At 32.8% G+C, this 23,786-nt stretch overlaps 1 long non-coding RNA gene across 1 annotated transcript in view; it reads left to right on the top strand.

Moving 5' to 3' along the window:
* Window positions 1-298: 298 nt before the first annotated feature.
* The window catches only part of LOC137755914 (uncharacterized), a 290,479-nt gene continuing 266,991 nt past the window's right edge, over window positions 299-23,786 (top strand). Inside the window, exon 1 of the long non-coding RNA XR_011072126.1 lies at window positions 299-410. This is a non-coding gene — a long non-coding RNA (uncharacterized lncRNA). The remainder of the gene's footprint in view (window positions 411-23,786) is intronic.

Here is a 23,786-nt window from a genome sequence, read left to right on the forward strand (position 1 = left end):
CTAAAAGGATAGATAGTATTATTTTGTTGTGTTTTGTTTTGTTTAGCGCCAATTCCCCACTATTTAGTAAAGAGCTCAATAATTACTGAATAAATGAATTCAAAGTAACAGCCCCACATGTAGACCACAAGATTTTTCTTATCAATCAGCAAACTATAGTAAACATTCTAGGGCAGAATAGATATGGGTTCCATAATGTCATTGTTCATTATGGCACTTTTATTATTATGGCACTTAAATTGTTTCTAAGTTGTTAGTAATTATTTCATTATTGTTTTATCATTGAATATAGGATACGTATCCCAGTATCACTTATGAGCATATCTGGAGTTCAACAGTCAAAGTGATCAGTGGGAGGGAATGGCCAGAAAAGTTGCTACTTTTTATACCAGGCAATGGCTGCGTTCAAGGTAACTTGCTACTAAATTTCACTATGGCACTGTATCTCAATATTTAAGGTATGTTTGTGTATCTCAATATTTAAGGTATGTTTGTATCACTGGACCAATTGCAAGGTAGGTTATGGCCTACTACAGTTTACTTTTAGGGAAACTATAGACTATCCACATGTTCTATACATTTACTATAATATGATACATAGCAAATACAGATTAGTATAATATGAACATGAAGTTGATAATGCTAAATACTATTTACTATTAGTAAATTTACTAAAACATTTTTTAAAAGTAACAGTAGTAGCAGTTGGATACATTTTATCCCTGGAATAGTCGATAATTTAAAGCTGGTAAAATAAACAGCAACCATAAATTAAACAATTTTTGCAATCTCAAAAGATATCAAAAAACCAAATAAAATAATCACCTTAGTTACACCACAAGCACCTTAAATCCAATCAGAAACTAAACTAAGGTTAAAATGTTATTTTTTGTCCAGTGGAATTAATTTATTATATTACAAGGTGGAAAGGCTATTTATTCTACAAATTTTATTTCTTCCAATGTTAAATATAGGTAATTGGTAACTGCAATGAAAAATAATTGTATTGTAATATTTTTTAAATGGCAAATTTTTTTAATCATCCATTAATATATCAATAAGCAATATCAGTATATTAATAAGCAAAAATGTACACATTTTTACAAAATAAAAAGTAAGAAAGTACAATTTTATGTGTGTTATTAAGGCGTATTAAAAGCTAAATGACTGAAAACAAATCATACAGACAGATTTTTCAGTAAAATAAGCATAACTTTTACACAGAACCTTGTATATATTACTTGACAGTATAATAATTGTCATGTAAAAGTCAGAGGTACAAAGCAGGCCTATTTGTATAATTTGTCAGGTAGGTAGTTAGCTAATTGAAAAACTATCAATTTACTTTTTTGGTTCAAGTCATACACTTAAATAAATACAAGATGAAAACTGTTAAATGAAAACAACACACAAATAAACAAAGATAGTTTTAGAAATTGAAATGTCAACATTTGAGTGTGAATGATGCTAACAGAATGGGTGGGTCACCCTATATTGGTATTTCTCTTGAGACATTTAATCATTTGCTAGAAGAATGAGATCAAGAATCCAAGCAAAAATTGGCTGATTCACTGTGTCAAAGAACTGAAAGGTTAGAATTCATGGTTACAAAGTCAGTGAGGGATTGAGAGACTAAAAACCTATAGGAGACACTACTTGAGTTCAAGACATAGTGTGAAGCTACAATAATCAAGACAGTGTGGTATGGCAACAACAACAACAAGGGAAAAAAAGATAAATAGATCAGTGGAACAGAAGAGAGAAGTCAGAATAACCCCCAATACAGTCAACTGATCTCTGACAAAGGAGCAAAGGCAATACAATGGAGCAGAGATAGACTTTTAACAAATGGAACGACTGTGCATCCACATACAAAAGAATGAATCGAGACACAGACCTTACACCCTTCACAGAAATGAACTCAAAATGGATCATAGACCTAAACGTAAAACATGAAACTAAAGACTTCTGGATGATAACATAAGAGAAGGCCTTGGGTATAGTGATGCATTTTTAGATACAATACCAAAGACATGACTCTAGAAATAAATAATTGATAAGCTGGATTTCATTAAAATTTTTAAAAGTCTGCTTTGCAAAAGACAATGTCAAGAGAATCAGAAGGCAATTCACAGACTGGGAGAAAATATCTGCAAAGACACATCTAATAAAAGATCGTTATCCAGAATATACAAAGAACTCTTAAAACTCAATAATAAGGAAACAGAAAGAACCTGTTAAAAAAATTGACCAAAGACCTTTACAGGCACCTCATCAAAGAAGACATACAGATGGCAAAAAAGCATATGAAAAGATGCTCCTCATCTTATGTCATCAGGGGAATACATATTAAAACAACAATAAAATACCACCACACACGTATTAGAATGGCCAGCTTGCACAACGGACAACACCAAATGCTGGTGAAGACGTGGGGCAACAGGAATTCTCATTTATTGCTGGTGGAAATGCAAAATGACATAGCCATTTTGGAAGACCGGCAGTTTCTCACAAAACCAAACATACTTTTACCCCCACGATCCAGTAATTGTGCTGAAGGAGTTTACGTCTTATGTCCACACAGAACCCGCACATGGATGTTTATAGCAACCTTCTTCATAATTGCCAAAAATTGGAAGCAACTAAGATGTCCTTTGGTAGGTAAATGAATAAATAAACTGTGGTACCTTCAGACAATGTAGTATTATTTAAAACTAAAATAATGAACTCTAAAGCCATGAAAAACATGGGGGAACCTAAAATGCCTATTACTAAGTGAAATAAGTCAATCTGAGAAGGCTACAAACTGTATGATTCCAACTGTATGACTTTCTGGAAAAGGTGAAATTACGGAGACAATAAAAAGATCAGTGGTTTCCTGGGGTGGGAGGAGAGAGGAAGATGAATAGGCAGAGCACAGAGGTTTCTTTAGGGCAGTGAAATTACTCTGTATGATATCATAATAATGGAAATATGTCATTATACATTTGTATAAACCCATAGACTATACAACGGCAAGAATGAACCCTAAGATAAGCTGTCGACTTTGGATAATTATGATGTGTCGATATAGGTTCATCCTTGGTAAAAAACAAACAAACAGAACATTCTGATGAGTGATGTTGATAGTGGGAGCATATGTGGGGCAGAGGGTATGTGGGAAATCTTTGTACCTTCCTCAATTTTGTTGTAAACCTAAAATCGCTATTAAAATGAAGCCTTTATGAAAAAGTCCTACAGGAAAATGTACTGCAGAACGGCAAGCCCAATTTTTTCTGCCACTTTTACTCTTGAGGCATTTACCAATTTCTAAGCTGTGCTTCACAAGAGACCAGCCAACTGGTCAGTTCAGACAGTGGTCTTAAGTGAGGAGATTGGGAAATTAAGCAGTCTCAAAGGAGTAAGGAGAAAGGTAGAGAGTTCAGGAACTGCCAAAAAGGAGGTTTTCTCAAAAAAGGTTTTTGTTTGTGATCCCAGAATAGCTCCACACTCTCAGCAAAGGCAAATAAAACTAATATAGATCTTAGAATGATTGAACCAAGCATTAAATTAACTCCATGAAAGACTGGACGAAGTGACATTTTTTCTTCTCAGATTGGCTGACTGGAGATATATATCTAGATCAAGATAATTTTATCCAAAGTCTCTTAATTATTTTCATACTTAATGCCCAGCCTTAAAACAAAATTACTAGACATGTTTGGAGATAAGATCAAATAATAGAAAACTAGTGGAAAAGATACGAAAAAGATACTAGAAACAGACACGAGGATGCATATATTGTAGTTACCAGACACAGTGTTAAAATCACTAATATGTTTAAACTTGTAGATGAGAGATGGAGGAATTCCATGCAGAAGTGAAATCTCCATATGTAATATAACCAAATAAATTTTTATAAATCAGAAACTGCTTGATATGTCAGATAACTCTGATGAAAGCATGTTAAAGGCAAACATTTTAATGTTAAAAATCCATGATTTGTTTGTGAGCAGGTAATATGCAAGCAAAAAGAGAAAAAATTATAGTGAAATAAAATGTAAAAATCCAAAAGAAGTTAAGTAAGGAAGAAAAATAAAATACAAAAGTAAAGAATGGGTAGTGGTGCCAGATACAGTCCCATAATATATTGTTAGATTTAAGTCTATAAATACCAGTGATCATAAAAGTAAGTGGGCTGAATTGTCTAGTTATGATGTAAAAAGTATCACACGAGATGCTTTTTGCATGAGAAACATCTAAAGAATAAGGACCCAGAATGAATGGAAGAATATATATTAGGTAATGTTCAATTTTTAGAAAATCCTTGTATAGTGTTAGGCACATCAGACAATACAAATTGGACAGCAAAAATCATAACATGGGATAAAGTTTTCACTATAAAATTCAAGATATTTTACTTATCAAGATGATATGTAATTCTAAACTCGTACAAAACACAAAATCGAGAATATGCTTAGACTGACACAAGCAGGGAAACTGGCCTCAGGCCTGCACTTTTGAGGACCCTTCTCTGGCCTTTCTCGAGTGATGCCCTTTTCCCAAATGGGTGAAGAGTCCACTGGGCATAAAGGAAAGTTTTCCTTTATTGAACCTCATTAAATTGAATAATACTATTGGTATTAAAAACACACACAACACAACATGTATTTTTAAAAATGTTATGTAATTAGGATAAAGCTATAAAGCAAAGCAATGAATCGCAAAATTCAGAATCACTCTGGGGTGAGAGAGGGAATTATGATCAAGGCACACAGCGGACTGCAGACTCCATTTTGTGTTTTCTCTCTTAGGTTTGTCAGTGTGTGCACAGGTATTCATTTTATGGTTCTTCTTTAAAGGGTGTGTGTAGTTTATACCATCTTTTGTATGTATGATTATTTCACAAAAAGACAATATTAAAAGAAGAAAAAGAAATTTGAAAATAAGTATGTAGATTACACAGATTAACTGACAAAAACTATGAAAATAACTGAGTTCAGAAGAAATATTCTGAAGTAAAATACACTGCAATTCTGAGTAAGTAAAATGTAAGGTGATTTTCACATAGACAACAAAATAAGGAATGTTGGATTGCTCTTCATGTTGTTCGGGCTTCTTACATTTAGGAGCATAATCAAGAGTCTGCTATGTACACTTCCTTAGGTTATAAAACATTACTTAGGTGTTTAATTTCTTCGATTTGCCCAAGTGTATTGCTTATAAGATAGTTTGCCAAAATTTTAATGATAGCAGTATCTGTGCCAGTAGTGTTTATACCAGCTGTACTGGACTAATTATTTGGTTTCCTCAAATGTCTACTTTTGGAATAATTATGGCTTTTGAACACATAATAGGCAATATGCTTGGGGTATACAAGAATTTTGCCTAAATCAGTTCTTTAAAAACCAGGCAAATCATTTCCGTATTCTATTTTACAAGGCCATTGGCACCCAGACCCCAACAATCTTGCCCTTGTCATTATATACGCAAATTTTATCTTTAGGTATATATACCCTTAAGTTTACTTAAGGTATGATTTACACAAGGCCAGAATATGTTTTGTCCTGCAAGTATTTAAAATATTATATAGTATCTCCCTTGATTTTTTGGGAAAAAAACACGTAACATTGCTAAGAGTAAATTTGAGATGCCAAGCCAGAATTGCGCTATGTGATGGATTAGTGTACCTTATCACTATCAATTATCATAGTTATTATTTTAGTGTGAACTAAATTTGACAAGCTAAGTAGAATGGAATGCTGGTAGCATAGGTAGCTTGTATCGATAGTTGTCCAAACACACACACACACACACACACACACTCTGCAGTGATCATAACACTAGGCAATTGGACAGTTGTGAAAACATAATGGTTTCACATCATTTAAAGTCCTAATGTTTCATAACCTCAAGAATATTGAATATGAGGAAAACAATATCATATAAACAAGTTAACAATGTTTTATTTTTCTCCCTTTCTGGACAATTTAAAAAGATTTATGTATAACTTCAGTGCAGAATGCATTTTAAAATATACTGTATCACATGACTAGTCATACACAATATTTTGAAATTTTGCCACTCAAAAGCTATTAAAAGTTTTCAAGCTTGATAGCAAATGAAATCATACAAATCATTTCAACCATGAACAGATGAAGAAACTGCATTCAGTGCCTAAGGCATCATTCGATTATTTCTTTCCCTTTATAATTTTCAATATGACTGACAATTACATTTACGGTTTTCTCAAAAAAAAATCTAGCCTTCTTATTTTCTCATTTTAATTGAAAACTATAGAGAAAATGTCAAGAATTTTATTCTGCATTTTAACTTTCTGTGTTTACTGATTAAATGAATTTATTAACAGGATAATTTATTTTAAAATATATTAATATGTAAAAATATATTTTCATTTCCATTACCCTTTACCTTTATATTTTAGGTTCTTCTATTAGTATTTTTCTCCATACAAAATATAATGTATTTTTAAAAAGTAATGGTTTCTTTTAAATTTCAATTGCTACTTTATTTTCTTTCTAGAAATGGAACATTTTCTAGTTCTGTAAATTTCTATCAAATTAATAGCTTTTTTCCATAATCTTTATAACACATTGTCCAGTTATTGATCATTCTGCTTATTTAATTGTGATTTACAAAAAGACTCTTTCCAAACTTCGCTCTGTTTGTGTATCAGATTTTTTCCAGACTCTTGTGGAAGTTTTTACCTTCTAGAGAGCATTCCACAAGTAGTACTCAATACATATGGAAATGTTTTGTGCTTACTTTCAAGTTTATAAGCTCAATTATGGTACATTTATTAATTACCAGTTGGTGGAAAAATGTCTGTGTAAATTGTTAAGGAAGTAGTGTTTTAAGTTGATTCAAATAGTGAAGGAACTCTTATATCAAGTTGGACAGAACTCTCTCTCTCTCTCTCTCCTGAAAGGATCCACTGAAAATATTCTAAAATATACAATATCTACAAAAAAGCCTTCTCTAAAGGTGTTTCCTTTTTAGTCTGACTGCATATATTCTCAATCCTTGACAGTCTTTACTGTTTGAAGTTGAGCAGCCTTTGAGCTTAAGTAGGTATTTAGATTTATAAGTTTTTATTTACGTGGTAACACATGAACAGGTTTTTTCCTGAATTAAATATGGTCACATGCATAAAAATGTTATCTGGTATTTCATCAATTTACCTTTGCTTTAATATTTGTCACACCCTTATGCAATAACGCATCATTTTAAACATAGTTCACCATAGTCCTTTCATTCACTTAAACTAAAATGTGTCTTCTGAGCATTTCATTTACCATCCCGTGAGTCATATGTTTTGTTATAACACTACTAGTGTAACACTACCACTGAGCCTTTTTAGCCCAGGGTGGTCTACTACTTCTATTAAGAGGCTGATTTTCTGCCTTAGCCCAGGGTTCTAGAAAACAGAGCCTGCGAGATGTGTCTTAAGGTTTTATTGGGCAGTGTAACCTCAGGACGGTAACAGTGAGGGGAAAGGGACACTGAAGTAGGAAAGAGAGAAAACATACACGAAGTGAGGTGATGTCTTACTGAGCTGGCCACAGATTTTAAGAAAGTGCCAGTGTCCTTGGTGCTGCGGGTGACTTTCAGAAGGCCCTTGCGGAACCAGCAGCCTCAGCATAGTCCTTTGAGGGAGGGTGGGAGAGAACTTGTTCCAAGTTGTGTTTCCGTCTCTGTCTCTTTAATTATCAAGGCTCGTTCCAGGAGATACTAACGGCCTCATTTTGTATTATTCTGTCTCTTGGCTGCTGTCGGGGAAGCAAGGTTCCATAGCTGGTGGTGTGGTACTTCCTCTGAATTCAAAAGTGATGGAGAAAGTCATAGCTTCCGTGAGTTACGAAACGTTGACAAATATGTAAACATACTCTGATTTCTTATTTGGACACTGGGTTTAGAGGTGATCTCAACTAATACTTTGAAAAACTATTTTACCGTGTCAGAAGTTTTCAGTTTCTTGAAACCCTACCGTTTCTTGTTACGGATTACAGTTTGTTTGTTTTTTTAATTCTCCAATTAAAAAAAGAAATGTGAACGACGTAGTCTTATATTCGTAGGTACCATTATAATATAGGTTCATTTCATTGGGTTTATACTCACAAAAATATAACTATAGGAAAATAATGTAAGTGAGATGACAGCTGATGACTATTTGGCTACTGGCCTATCATATCCTGCATGAGGTCTCTGGGTGTTGGTATGCAGGATGGGCAATGAACAAGGGCAAGAAGCCTTGGACCATGCGTGGAACTGAAGGAAGGAGCCCTGTTGTAAGGATGTGGAGTACCTTCAAAATTCACGTGCCTGCGCAGTTGTGATATGTTTTTCTAATCGAAATACAGGAAGTGTATAGACGATTGGCATCCCTGAATGTGAATTCAAGCAGAATTATAAGTGGGGCCTGGAGCAATTTCAATGGTTCTTGATCGTGCTAATCAAATATTAACCGTTTTCACTTTATTTTACGCCACGTAGATAGCAATCTTGTGCAAATATTTTGAATCGTTCCATGTGTTTGGTGATCTATATCATCTCCTCTAATATACTCAAAGGAAATGCCAGTAAAACACAGTTTATCCACATGCTGTAAAGCAAAGATAAAACAAATAAACCAAAGCAATCCAGAAAACTTGCGTCATTTACATTTACATTTTGTATATTTAAATACCAGACGTTAGATGCTAGACTGTTTGTTATAAAAGGTTGTAGGTGAAATCCTCTAATCCACTTACAAAGACAGTCTTCCCACCTACTTCAGATCCCTGGAATTCATTCAACTTAGGGGAGACAAAATGCACATTGCTTTTTGAGATAATATTTCAGTGTAATCAAGTCTTAAGTTTACTTGTCAATGGTCAGTCCCATAAGTTAATGCAAATAAGATATCACTTACCAAACACTTTCCCGTTTTTATAGGAAGAGCGGTGATGACACATATGGTAATTGTAACAGGAAAGCATTCGGGGAGTTGAGCGTGTATCGAGCTGGTTAAAACTGCAAAGGAATTTGCCTAGTTAAGGAGCAATTTATTGTTTAGTAACCAGAAAGAATATTTCACTTGAGCTTTTTTTCTTTTTTTACCATGTAGACGCACAAAATTTAGCCATTTAAAAAATTGAAACAATTAGAAAAATTACTCAAGGCATGTTTTCTTGAGTGGATGTACAGAGAGAGATAAATAGATAATAAAGAAACAAAACTGCCAGTCTATTATTTACCTCTATTTTCTCAGCATTGATTCAGCACAGAAGAGATTTCATTTTTTTAATTTGTTAGTTAGTTATCATTAACGTTTTATGAGTATCCTATTATCATAATTTTTAAGGACTTGGAATCATTTTATCAATGTCTTTTACTACAGACACATCCTTGAATGAGTCTCACTCTTTTAATAGTGGCTACCTTACTCCCTTTTCTCTCTACCATGTCCAGCCAGTATTAGTAAATGGATTTGTATGCGTCCTACTCTTTATCTCTTCTGATCTATTCATGTATATTCTCATATATACATATATGTGGCTTCAATTATCACCTTGTTTTTATACAAATATAATGATATCACATACATTCAATTTTTCTCATTTAGTAGTACCATCAGAATATTCTTCAGAGATTCATATCTCATTCTTTATATGCATGTATAATTACGAAAGTATGTGAAATATATCGATTTGAATGTTCAAATATGTCTTTCTTTTTTACATACTTATTTTACTACTTTTTCCTTCTACTTCTTTTTACTATTTTTTCTCAGTGTGCCACACTTTTCCTTTCCTGAACTTACCTTGCTCACTTTAGCAGCAGTGTCCTTTGACCTTTTCAAAAACCATTTCAAATATCATCTCTTATTTATAAATATGTCTCAGTATGCTCATACAGCAAAACCGATAGCTTATAAGTTATGCATGTTTCTATCAAATGGTATTAAAGCACACATTACATTTGACATAGAATTACTTGATTGCGTGCTTTTCTTGTAAACTAGAAGTTTTCTTTATGATAAAAATTCTATTCTTATTTTGTCTCTACTGTCTTGCATATTTAATTTTTTAGTTCATGGTAGATAGTATCACTTACGTGTTGGGTATTTAAATTTAATGACATTTAGATTTCGCACCATGGCATGGAAGAAGGGGAAAATAAGAATTAAATTAAGAATTTCACCAAATTGAAAAATCATGAGGATGAAAATTATAGATTAAGGGAATACTTTATAATAAATGAGCTAGACATACTATATGCATTAAATAAATGATTGAACTAGCTTAATAACAGACTTTTTAATTTTTATTGCAAAATATTTTAGTAATGATATTAGTGTTGTATAATCTCATTTGTGAAAATGGCTGTTTAGCTTAAAGGGTATTTTATATATTTGTATAAGCAATTCCCTTACCCCCCGCCCCAAAAGATTTGAATATCACCCAAAAATACATACCAGATTGCTATTCTTGGACGTAAACCAATTTTATTCCCAGACGAAACCTGATGGTAAAATCCAGAGCATGGAAATACAGGAGTCTCATGTAGAGAAAAAAAATAAAGGAGAGGATAAAAGCTGTTTAATCATGTTATGGATTTTCCCGTCTTTATCCAACCTAATTCAAACAACTGGCAAGAATCTGGTAACACTTATGACTCAGCTGGGACACAAATACCATTAATTTTGCCCGGTAATCCTGTCTTGTGTCCTTTCCCAGCGCATATTTATCACAGAAGCAGTCTTATAGCGTCAGCCATGAGCTTTCCAAGTTAAAGGTCCTGTGTTTTATATACTGTTATTACTGGCAAAATCAGGTAAAGGAATTGAGCTGTTCTGAGTATTCAGTTGACATATTTTTCTGTGATTATTTTCCATATACTGTACTTGGGGGTCAGCAAAAGTCATACATGCTAATAGTTCCACTCCATTAATAATAGAATGGCCTTTCATGTAAAATTATTTTTTGTTTAAAAAATCGGCAAGAAGAAACCAGTTACCAAATGACAGTCTAGACTTCCCATCTTTTAGGCAAGATTTATTAAGATACCAAATCAAACACTGTCTCTGCTTCTTGACAGCATCGAATTCAGAGTAAAGTCCCATGTCCTCAAATTATTTGTAAAATCACCTAATACAAGCCCAATTTCTAAAGCAAGTTCTTCCTAACACACTTTTACCGAGACACCAAATGGCTTCCTATGGTGTGTAGTCTCCCTCACAAAAAGGAGCAATAAACCCAACTGTTCAGCTACAGGTGCGTTCCAGGTCTTCTTTGGCTTACCTGGAGGGCACTGATAAATTTGTTGAATGTGATTTTGGACACTAGACACTGGCACATATATACTGATGCCACGACCTCCTTTGCATTTTGGTCCCTCACTCACTTTTTCTCTTTCCATCTCCCTTTTCCTTTCACCTTCCCTCCCTGTTTTTCTCTCAGTCAGTCTCACTCATCCACACACTCATATTAAAAAAAAAAAGTACAACCAGCGTAAAAATTTGCATAAAACTAGACTCCATAAAATGCCTACAACTCTTCCCACTGTTCTGTAGAGCTACTACTTTTAAATACAACTACTTGCTTTAAGAGAAAGGTAAATATTACTGGCTGTGGGTAACTTGAAAACAGTGATAAGAGCTATTGACTACAATGAATGTTTACAGTTTGATTGAGTATTGCCAACTGCAACTCATTTGTAAAAAATAAATGTAATTTATGGATTATCTGGCTCCAAAATTCAGTTACAGAAAGAGTCGTGAACATGTACATGAGGTTATTCAGGAAGCGCACTTCACAATGTGAAACACTTCTGACGTTCTTGGTTTAAAACCCATAAGCAACACAAAAGAAAAACCACACCCTGTGTCCTGAGGGAAAAAATGAGAACCCAAGAAGAGTTAACACTTCCAATCAAGACCCCGCTCTTCTACTTTTAGTGAAAAATCTTACTGCTGATGTGTGGCGATATGCCCCAGGGATCGTTGCCATTTGAAAGACAATTTTGAGAGCTGGCTCCTGTGTGTCCTCTCTCTCTCTCTCTCTCTCTCTCTCTCACTCCCACACACACATACTTCAAAGCACTCCCCAGTCCTACTTTTTTTTTTTTTTTTTAACATCTTTATTGGAGTATAATTGCTTTACAATGGTGTATTAGTTTCTGCTGTATAACAAAGTGAATCAGCTATACATAAACATATATCCCCATATCTCTTCCCTCTTCCGTCTCCCTCCCACCCTCCCTATCCCACCCCTCTAGGTGGTCACAAAGCACCGAGCTGATCTCCCTGTGCTATGCGGCTGCTTCCCACTAGCTATCTATTTTACGTTTGGTAGTGTATATATGTCCATGCCACTCTCTCACTTCATCCCAGCTTACCCTTCCCCTTCCCCGTGGCCTCAAGTCCATTCTCTACGTCTGTGTCTTTATTCCTGTCCTGCCCCTAGGTTCTTCATGTCCCAATCCTACTTTTTACTTGTCTCCTGTGTAATTTGGTGTATATAGCAGAAGTTGACGGTTAAAAAATTGAAGCATCTATGGAAGGATTTTGACGCTTTTGAGAAAACATGAGAAATGCTTCCGACTAAATCACTTCACAGTATAACACAAAATAAATGATTAAATTTGTCACCCAAATATATTTCATAAACAAGAAAGTTGTTTTTAATTGCTTCTACCCCAAATTCTGTTAATTGGGTAATGAATCAAATTTACCACTTTTGAATAATAGAACAGTTTTACTAATGTTACTTTGAAAAGGAAAAACAGTATCTGGTGATAAATCATTCATTACTTATGAAGAGTGCTGGCTTATGTGGAATCCTCCTTCTTGTTTAGTTTAAATAATAGACAGTCATTTTGGTGTACATTTTTACCCGATGGCTTAAAGTTATTTATCAATATTATTTGCACAGTTGAGAAAGTAACTGTGTAAAGACCCAGGGTAAAATATGCCACAATAGAAAATAATCTCTTTTATGTATGTATTTTTCTTAAAGACCCATGTCTGTCTGAAATTCTTATGGAAGAATGGGCTATTTCTTCCAGCGATTTCTCTTTATCATTGAGCTGTGGGACACCATTGGCAATTTAGAGAAGACTAATGCCCTACAGGTTAGAGACCAACAGCAGGAGTTTCTCCTATAAAGACAGATGTTCTAAAGATTTATCTGTTTACCTACATAATTTTTTCCTCTTTAAGATACCTAGGGATTTTTGGGCATCATTTGGCACTGATTTGTAGGGTACTGTTGTCATGAGAGAAGAAAAAAAAAAAAGAATGTTATATTTCTCTCACTGAAAATACCTCATTTTCTAGCATTTAAAGAGTAGCAGAACCTATTTTAAAAAAAGTTTGTGAATTCCAAATTGATGCTACTAATTGCCTTTGAAAATCTAAATACATTAATGGCATTTTGAATTTTCCATATGTGAAAACATCATGCTTAGTATAATTTTAGTGCTATTCAAAAACTTAAAAAAAGCTTACTCTTTATATTTACGGTCTCTAACCTGTTTTGAAGAACGTAACTTATAAAATTAATTTTTAAATACCCTAGAACTATTAAAGAAAAACATGTTACAAATGATTGGCACTAAGTCATAAATATGTCAAGCAACTGTTTTCAAAGGAATTACATAATTATCAGAAAATTTAAATAATTTCTGTCAGGTACAAGCAATAAGTCACACTGTAACATAATACTTGCATTATAATAAAATTACAATTATGAATAATGGCATTGATATTAGTTGAATTTAATACTTAGATATCATTATGAGCCTAGGAATGGTGATCAGTGGCTCATTTTATCCTCATAGAAGTGATGTGAAAGGCATCTTTTCCTACCCTAATGCCACCATAAGGAAATTAGACACTGAAGATGTGTGTTTATAGTTAACGCAGTTGTTTACAAATGATGTTATAAAAGCCTACCACTCCATGGCACCCCCTTCTGAAAAACATAGAAGAGATTAAAACTTTTATCTCAATTTAGAGCAGTCTTCGCCAATCTCATACGCATATCTAATTTTTAGCCAGTTTAGTATAGCTCTGTGGTAAAAAGTGATCTATTTGATCATTCGTAGATGGAAGATACAACAGAGAATAAAGAGAAAAGTTCTCATGCAGAAATTATTTTTCTCTCTCTACTCTCTTTACTCTCATCCTCTGAGGGTTTTAGACTGAAAACGATGGTCTCTCCACAGTGGAGTACTGTCCTCACCTAGTGGAAAGTTGTTTACATGTCCACATTCCTAGCTTTGATGGCATATGTGAGGCATTTTATGCTCCCTGGAAGAAAGGCCTGCCGTGCTCTGAAGGGAGCATTACAGTTATTACACCCAGGACCCTTGTTTAAGGATCTGTCTTTAAACGACAACTACAAGGCCCATTTAAAATTCACTTCAGCTTCAAACATACTGATAATTTAACTCGGGAATACCCAGATCACCAGTGTACTATTTGTAGGATGTAGTTCTGATTCAATCTACATAGATCATTACTGACACCTAAAAGCAGTTCAAAGATTTGTAAAACTGGGTCTGTTGAAGGTTAAGTGAATCAAAAGAGACTATCATCAAATAAAGGGTCCAACGGTGTGATTCGGTAAAGTCCTTAAAAATAAGGAAATATATCAATCAAACTATTTGCGTTTGTATATTGCAACTACAACAACTTAAAAGAGTGTGAAAATATTTCCTTTCAGTCTTAAATTAGGCACTTAAGTTGGAACCTGTCAGTAACAATCAGAAAGTTTATGAACTATCCGAAGTAGCAAAATTTAATGGATATACATCTGTAGGGGGCTTGTTTTTGTTTTTGCTTTTTGTTTTTTGTTTTTTTGGGTTTTTTTTTTTTTTTTGGTATGTTTGCTTTATCTTCCCTTAGAGGATCTGCAGCCTTAATAAGATTCTCAAAGGTCTGACATGTTTATATTCATGGATTTAAATGGACGAATTTCCTCATGGAAATCATTACTGTTTACTAGAATAGTAGCTGGAAATTAAATCCCAGGAAGTAGCTAATCTGAAAATATTTTTCACTTCTCTGGATTACTAAAACATTTACCCCATGTTTCTCTAACCTCAACTCACTTATGTTAAAGCACAACTAGAAAGGGGAGCACATATGAATATTTAACATTTTTTTCACGTGTTCTTTCACAGCTCAACTTGTGACCTACTTGACTGCATGATTTAAAAATTTTTTGGCTACCTGTGACTTTTTATATCTCTGCCTAGAACACTCTGTACAACAAATGTATATTACCTATTATGTGCCAGGTATCAAGGACACAGTTATAAACTAGAAAGATGGTCCCTGTTAACGTTGAGCATGTATAGCCTAACAGGCAAGACAAATATTAAACAAACACTTGCACAAATAATGTTAAATACAGTTGTAACAAGTGATATAAAGAAATATGGAATTTTGTGTAAGTACATAATAGATCCCAGGTAACCAAAGAGCAAAATGATCTCAGAATATGAGAATAACTTCAGATGAGAAAAAGCTTGGCTTAATGGATACTATATTTAAACTAAAATAGCTTGAAAAATTGCTCAAGTTCTCACTTCCTAATGTAAAATCTTTATAGTCATACAATCATTGTTTCCATTATCAACCAATATCACATTGTTTGGTGGTTCTTTTCCATGATATATTCTTTAGACAGTGTATTTGTTATTTTTTATTTCTAGAACATTGGAACTTATGATTACTAGTCTTTGATGACCTTCTGTCTCTTCCAATATTAGTCTAAATATACTTGTCATTTTTATTTTTCCTTTTTAATATAATTTGCATTGTATGCAATCACTGAGACTCTAATCAGAGCATATCGATAATACTTTTTATGTGACTGAAGTCTCAAACACTTAGACCTGCTGCCCCCAAATGCAAAGTTAAGCAATAATATCAGAAATGTGAAGTCTGCCATTCCATATTGTAGAATATTTAGACTTATTTTTTTCTGTTACTGTTCATTGTTGGGAAGTTAGTGGAGATTGTACTGTCTTTATGAGTGAACTTTATTGCAACAAAAGGCCACAAAATGATATTATTTATCCCCAAAGCACTTTCCTTCTGGTTGCATTTAAAAGGAATGTGTTGACACTAACAACTTCTCTAAAGTCTAGAGCATGTGGTGCAATATACCTTGGTATTGTCTGTCTGTTATGGCTTTGATATTTCTGCATGATGCAGACACTAAGACAGTTTTTATGTTTCTAAGATACAATTTAACAACTAAGTAATTTAGGTTGAGCATTTAAAAGGAACTGTGTCATGCAAAAGACTTATGAATAGGACAAAAGCAAATGCTTCAATGCGTAGTTTCAAAAGAAAATTTGAAATTATTAACAAAATGAAATCTTCTTGAGGAAGAAAAGTATTTTTCTTTTTCATCTTTTTAACTATTGCATCTCATAGCTACTCAGACTACCAGGATCTTCTTCTGCAAAATGGGGGTAAATAATTGTGCTTATTTCATAAAATGGTATCAGGGTTACATGAAAGCAGCACGACTGACATAGATATAGTACATCAGCTATTCTTTTACATATTATTTTTGGTCAAGCTCACTTTCTTTAACATTTGACACTATTCTGCCTTGAGCTTCATTTAACTTAGTTTATATAAAGTCAGTTAAATCTCATTTTAAACTATTGTGTGTGTTAAAGGTAAATTAAGCATTTTAGATATATTATGCAACTATCAAATATATTGTACATAACTGTAGCAAAATTATCATGAGAAAATAGTCTTGATTTACCAAATGAAAAATATTCATTAAGCATCTGGTATGAAAACACACTAAGATTAATGTTAGGAAAACTGTAGTGAAAGTTACATACTTCCTTTTATCAGCCAATGACTCTCACACAAGCCTTTGTGTTCCCTTCTCAGCCAGGCTGTCAGGAAATATCTGCTGATATTTTTAACTCTTACTCTTCTATAAATTTATAGATCCTAGTTTTTATTTCATTTCATTATTTAGATATATTTTAATGATTTGAGATACTTCAAATTCATTCCTCATTTATGTAATGCATTAATTTTGAATGATTGATTTTTTTTACTGAAGAGGAGTTACATGTGCATATATATGTATGCACGTAGATTCATATAAATTGTCAGTTGTATAGAATAATAGGTAAATTTTGCTTTGCAAAGGAATGTTAACTTATGAAAACCACCCCACCCTGTTGGCAAAACATTAGATTGAAGAAACAAAAACATGCTGTATTCATCTCAGGATAACTGGTACTTACCCCACAGAGCATGAGACATTGGGTACAACAGTTATTTGGAAAAATTAAATGAATGAATCCCTACTCTTCACACTATTGTCTGCCTTCATCATAGCAAAAATCCTAATATTCTCTTGCTTCTTCCTCTCTGTTGTCTCGTATTGTTTTCTTCTGCCAGCATGACGTTTGTGTTACTACTTAGATAGAATTCTAAAACACTATTCTGTGTATAGCACTCCATTAATTAAAAATCCTTCATGATTCAATAAAATTTCTCAGTATGGTGTTATAGATCATTTGTGAAATAGTCCTAATCTGCAATTCTTTTCTACTTACTCTCCCTCTTATAATTCCTACTTTCCATTCTCTCAAAACTCTTTTGATTCTGTTCCTTCCCAGGCCTTCCCCATTAAAAAAGCACAAAATCTGTTGTCTAGTTGTTCACATAAAATTTAGAATCAACTTGGATTCTTCTTTCCTTACACTTGAAATATCAATCTGTCACACATAAGTGATATCATACAGTATTTGTCTTTCTCTCACTTAGTTACTGGGTTGGTCAAAAAGTTTGTTCAGGTTCTTCCATAAGATGTTACAGAGCAATAACTAAGCGTAATCTCTAGGTCTAGCCACATTGCTGCAGATGCTACAAATGGCAACATTTCATTCTTTTTTATACTCCATTGTGTGTGTGTGTGTGTGTAATACTGAATAATACACCATTGTGTGTGTGTGTAGGTATGTCCCCTTCCTGAGCCTATTGTATTTTAAAATGTGGTCATTTATTTTTATAATTATAGAAAGTGTTTTTCTATTTATAAATCAGTAAAAGGCATTATAGAATCTTTGGAAAACTTAGATGACTAATAAAATCAGTTAAATTCAGTAGCCAAGAGGTAATGTCATTTACCAACTGTGTATGTGTGTGCATCTGTGTGCTTGAGAGTGTGTATATGTATAAAATGTATTACTTTGAAACTGTTTCAGTTAAGAATTAAGAGTATACATTTGACTTTTGTTGGTATAGGTGCTTTTTATGTCATTATTTTTAATTACTCCCTAATGTTGAATCAGATGGATCTGTCAAAATGTGGAACCAGGTTCAACATTTTGATTTTGGGGGGTTATTTCATGAATGATTTTTATTAATGTAATCAGAATTCATTTAAATTACCTGTCATTTGCATGTACTATCAATATAGTTTACTAAAATAGAATATTGGCTCCTGGGTCAATCATAATAACACCTGTTGTTCATTAAGATTTACTATTTATGAGCAGCATGTTCAGAATTTTTACAAGTTATTAACTCACTGAATAGGGAGCAACCACTTCAGATAGGTACTATTATTACTGACAATTTTGACAAGAAAAAAAAAAAAAACAAAAGTTAATAAAGTGTTTTACACAGTTATTAGCTAATGTTAGTTTTAGTAAGTTTTGTAAAATTGATGTGAATTTGTATATGTAACTATGGTGATATAATCAGTTAAAGGCCTTATTTTGTAATGGTAGGGGCCACCTGCTGGGACAGAAACTGCTTAAAAATATATAATTTTTGAATTTCTCTGCAGAGCTCTAATATAACGCCAATTTTTGCCCTCTACCCCTATCACAATAGTGAAGTAAATAAAATTCAGAATTAAAATTTTGAATCCTCTATTTCCTAGAATGTTAGATTCTGCCGCCACCCCCCAAGCAGAAACTGTTTTTTTCTAAACAATGAGAATGACATAAACAACCTAGAGTTTTTACTTTAAGTATAGCCATGAAGGATAAAACAGTCCAAAATTATGTACTGAGGTGCAGTTCGTATCCACCCAGAATGTTAAAAAATAGTTTGTATTGTGCTATACATATTGTCTAAACATCAATAGGTGCTGTCCACCATTGGTCTCCAAAGCATTGAGGTTTATAATATAAAATATTGGTTTCTCCACAATTCTTGACAAATGGTAACACTTCTTAGTCTAGTTGAAGCCCATGTGCTCATGGGTTTTAGAAGCAGTTGATAATCTACATTTCTTTGTCAGACTGAACACTAGGTTGTATCCTGTTGTCTCCTTATGTAGCTAATGGCAGAGTGGAATAAACTATGCAACCAGGTCACTTAGCTCCTCTTTCTTGTTGGGGGAATGATAAATTTTGGGACTTGAATCATTGTTTAATGTCCTTTTACTTATTTTGAAATATACCATTACATTGTATTGTTTTGAAAGATTTCCAGAAGACAATTAGTGATATTACAAACACTACTGATGATATACCATGATCTTAAAAAAAAAAAGAAAAGAAAAAGAAAAGGTGACTTAAAGTCACAGAACAGTAAATAACATGGTCTTACCAGAAAAGCCATCCATCCATCCACTTTCTCATTTGTAAATTGCTCAGTGCCACTATATTATACTACTGTAATAAGATGCCATATCAGACTTCTTAAAGCATGTGGGTCCAGGATTTTTACCTAGGGACTTCAGTAATGCAAGAATGTTTTGCATTTGAGAGCAGGGACACCAGTATAGCCAGCAGGTATATATTGAGCATCAACTAATTGCCAGAGACTATAAACTGTAACTATACTAAAAGGTATTACAACCCAGGCTTTGGAACTCACTGCCCAGTGATAGTGACACATATGCAAATAAATTATGCAAACAGCAATATAAATAAGAGGCTTGATGAAGCATTTTGAGAGTTTCAAGGCTAAGGTATAAAAGAAATGCCTAGAACAGAGGATCCTTTATCCAAGGTTTTTTCAAAGAGTCAAGGTCTATTTCAATTCTCTCATATTCAATGTGATTGACAAGTGAGATAGATGTTAAATTTTAAAATATATTAAATTTAATTATGGTATGTTTGACTCCACTTCTATCCCAGGATACATAGGTCTCTGTCAACAAAACTGAAAAATAAAAAATAAAATATTCATCAAGTAGGCAATATTTATATGTTGCACGTACGTAAGTAGGCAGTATTTACATATATCTGCCTACTTCCCCTTTCAATACCTTTTGCCTTTTCAGTTCCCATCCATAGAAACAGACAAAAGAAAGAAAATAACTGAGATGGAATTTTAAAAGAAGCAAATATGAAAAGGATGATGATGTATGTATTTATCATCATAGCCTACTAATATTAGCTTCAGTTTCCTATCTGCCAGTAAAAAATACATGCTTTCCATGATCAAATTGAAAAAAAATGTACTATCACCTTTTTGTTAAATAGGTTTTTATTTTACTTAGGTATCATACATAAAGAAAAGTGCACAAATATTGTTTACTTTTTAGTCAGATGTACACACATGTGTAACCAGCTGAAATCAGGTACCCAAAAGTCCCCATCATATACCCTGTCTGTCACTAATCTCTCTTTTACATTTTTGGAATTGTATGATGAATGCCTTGTGTCTACCTCCTTTCACTCAGTGTTGTGTTTGTAAGATTCATCCATTTCATGGTGTGTAATTTTATTTAATTTTTATTGCTATATAGTGTTTCATTGAGCATATGACTTTTTCCAAGCACAAATTTGTCTTTATTCTCAAATCATTAATGTGAATCGGATGGATCATGTAGACAGGAAAGGCAGTGTAGCATAAAAATGAAGGGCACAGATACTAGAAAGTGGATTTGCTCTGCTTAATGTCTGTGTAGTCTTGAGCAAGTTAATTAACCTTTTTTCTTTTTTTTTTCCTTTGGTTAAGATTTTTGTCTTCCTTACCACATTGGTTTTGGGATAACTAACTGACCAAGAAACACATTTTATTTTTTGTTTGTTTGTTTGTTTTGTTTTCCTATACAAAGTCAAAACAATCTGCCAAATATGAGCAGCATTATGAAGGAAAGGATAAACTCCATTAATAGTATGTGGGAGTTAGGTGTGACTTCAGCATAAACTTAATGCAGAACTTAGTTCTAAGTGAAGTGAAATGTAGGTTATTAAGAACGGAAATAATTTCCTTCATTTCGAATTCTTTGATATTCTCCTAAATTAAAATAAATCAAAATGCTTGATCCTGTTTTCTAAAAAAATCATATGGAGAATTTGAAAATATTTATAAACATATCGTTGTGTTATCGTAGTTTTCCTACTTTATAATATTAGTATATGTGCCAATAATATTGAATTTTTTTGCCATCACCTTTTTATTATCAAAAGGTTTTAACATGCTATGCCTGATTTTCCTCTGTTTCCACCCAGATCATCTCGTCAAGCCTTTTTTGATTATTCTTACAGACCTTTATTATATTCATGTATGTGTATAATACATCATTTATTAATAAATGTATTTCTGTTCCTTGCATTTTTTTTTTCTTTTTAGTACATTATCTGACTTGGAGAGATATATTTGTGTCTTTGATTTTGATTTAAGAATGTTTACTGTAAGACCAAAAACTTGTTCATGGTAGAAAATTTGTAGACTACACTGAAAAAAAATAAGAATAATAAACAGTAATTATTATAATTTCAAATTAGGAAAAAGATTGATAAAGAGAAAAGAGGGAGAAAGAGGAGGAACAATTGAAGGAGAGAGGAAGAGAGAGGGGGGAGGGAGAGGAAGGAAGGAAGGGAGGGAGGGAGGAAGGAAGGAAGGAGAGAAGATAAGATCAAAATGTGCTAAGCAGAAATCTTAAGATGGGCCCTAAGAATCCTGGTCTCTCGTGCATACATACCTCCTGGTTATTTAATCAAGCAGTAACTAGTTTATTCTGTGCTCTGTGAAAGATTTTGCAAACATAATTAAATTTGTGGTAATTTGTTATGCGGAAATAGAAAACTAATACAATTTCTGTCCAAGTACTCCTTTTTATATTAAAAGTTAAAAAAATTAAAGGTTATTTAAATGAAAAATTAAAGCGCTTCTCAACATGGATGTCTCTCCCCACATAATGACTGATTCCTAGACTATGTCTAAACAAAACAATGTACACACTTTAGCGATTATGATTTAAATTAAAGATACTCTATAGGAAATATTTTACAGCTTGTTTCTTTTTAACCTATAACTATATCTGGGCTATAGCTGCATAGCAGAAATAGAGATGAACCTCATACTTTTTAATATATGCATCATATAGCATGTTATGTGTTTTTGTGTTTCATTTAACCAGTTCTCTATTGTGGACACTATATTTGCTTCCAAACACTCACTAGTGCAAAAATATGCAAAAATAAATTGTCTTCTCTTGCAAAAATTTGTGATTGAGGTTATCGTTCTATTCAGAGTTACTGAGAATTTGAAAATATCTTGCTATAAAATTTTTCATATTCTTTGTGTATTTTTCCTATTGATGGTTTATCATTTTCTATTCAATTTATCATTGATTTAACATTTAAAGAGTAGTTTATTAAGATACATTAATTTTTCATGAAGTATGTCCATTTTAGACTTTTATAAATATTTATAAATTGCCTTCCACAAAATATCCACAACTAATGCTTCCTCCAGCATTACATGAGAACATGTTTTTCCCTCATCTATATGAATGCTAGATATGTGAATGGTGGGTTTCTTGTTATTTTCTTCTCAAATGGTGATTCATTTTTGTTACCTTTCTGAATGGACCCTTTTTTCATTCAGTTTTTAAGTTACTGCCATGCGTATACAAGAAATTCTTGACTTTTATCAGCTGATTATCTGAAGAGGTGGTAAATTAAGTATCAATTTATTACTTTTGGTACCTTTCAGTTGATTTTTTTTGGGCTTTTCTAAGTAAGTATTTAGCATATCATCTTAGATGATTACCTTCCAATATTTATAAGTAAAAAAAATTCCTGTCTTGTTCCAGTGAGTGTTAATTGCTAATATTAGCAGTAATAGTAGACTTTTTTCCGTAAAATTTTTAAGTGAGAAGACTTTGTCCTTTTAATGTTGTGCAATGCATTCTGAAAGTTCCTGATACACATATATATAGTTGAAAAGGTTGAGGTTTATTTATTTAATTTAAAATTTAGGAATATGTGCTGAATTTCCTCAAATATTTTTGAGATATTCTCATTTTTTGTTAATTTTTTAATTTAACTAATTTATAGAGTGGATTGAATAGAAAGAGTCCATTACGTTGAATGGTATTAAGTGCATTTATCTATATGCCATTGATCAGAATTATTCATTCATATATGGCTTGATTACATATGCTAAAATTTATCTTAAAATGTCAACTGATATTCATGAATAAGATTGCTTTCCAATTGTTGTTGTTATTTTTTATTATTTTATTATTTTGGAAAATGTGTTGGAGTAGTTTCATTGAATGAGTTTGGAGTCTTTTATGTAACAACTCCATGGATTAAACATTTTTAATAGAAGTCACTTCAAATATCATCACATGATTAATTTTTAAGCGGTGTACATTGACCACATTTTGCAACTATTTAATGTACATATTTGTAATTTTGTGATTTGTAATTTTAAAAATTGATATTCATCTCAAGAAACATGCACTTGATTTTTTTATATATTTTGCCATAAATTTCCAGATACACAGTAGTGTATTTTTTTAAATGTTTTTTGTGTGTAAAACAAACATTTT

Source organism: Eschrichtius robustus, chromosome 21, assembly GCF_028021215.1.
Source record: "Eschrichtius robustus isolate mEscRob2 chromosome 21, mEscRob2.pri, whole genome shotgun sequence".
Classification (NCBI taxonomy): Eukaryota; Metazoa; Chordata; class Mammalia; order Artiodactyla; family Eschrichtiidae; genus Eschrichtius; species Eschrichtius robustus.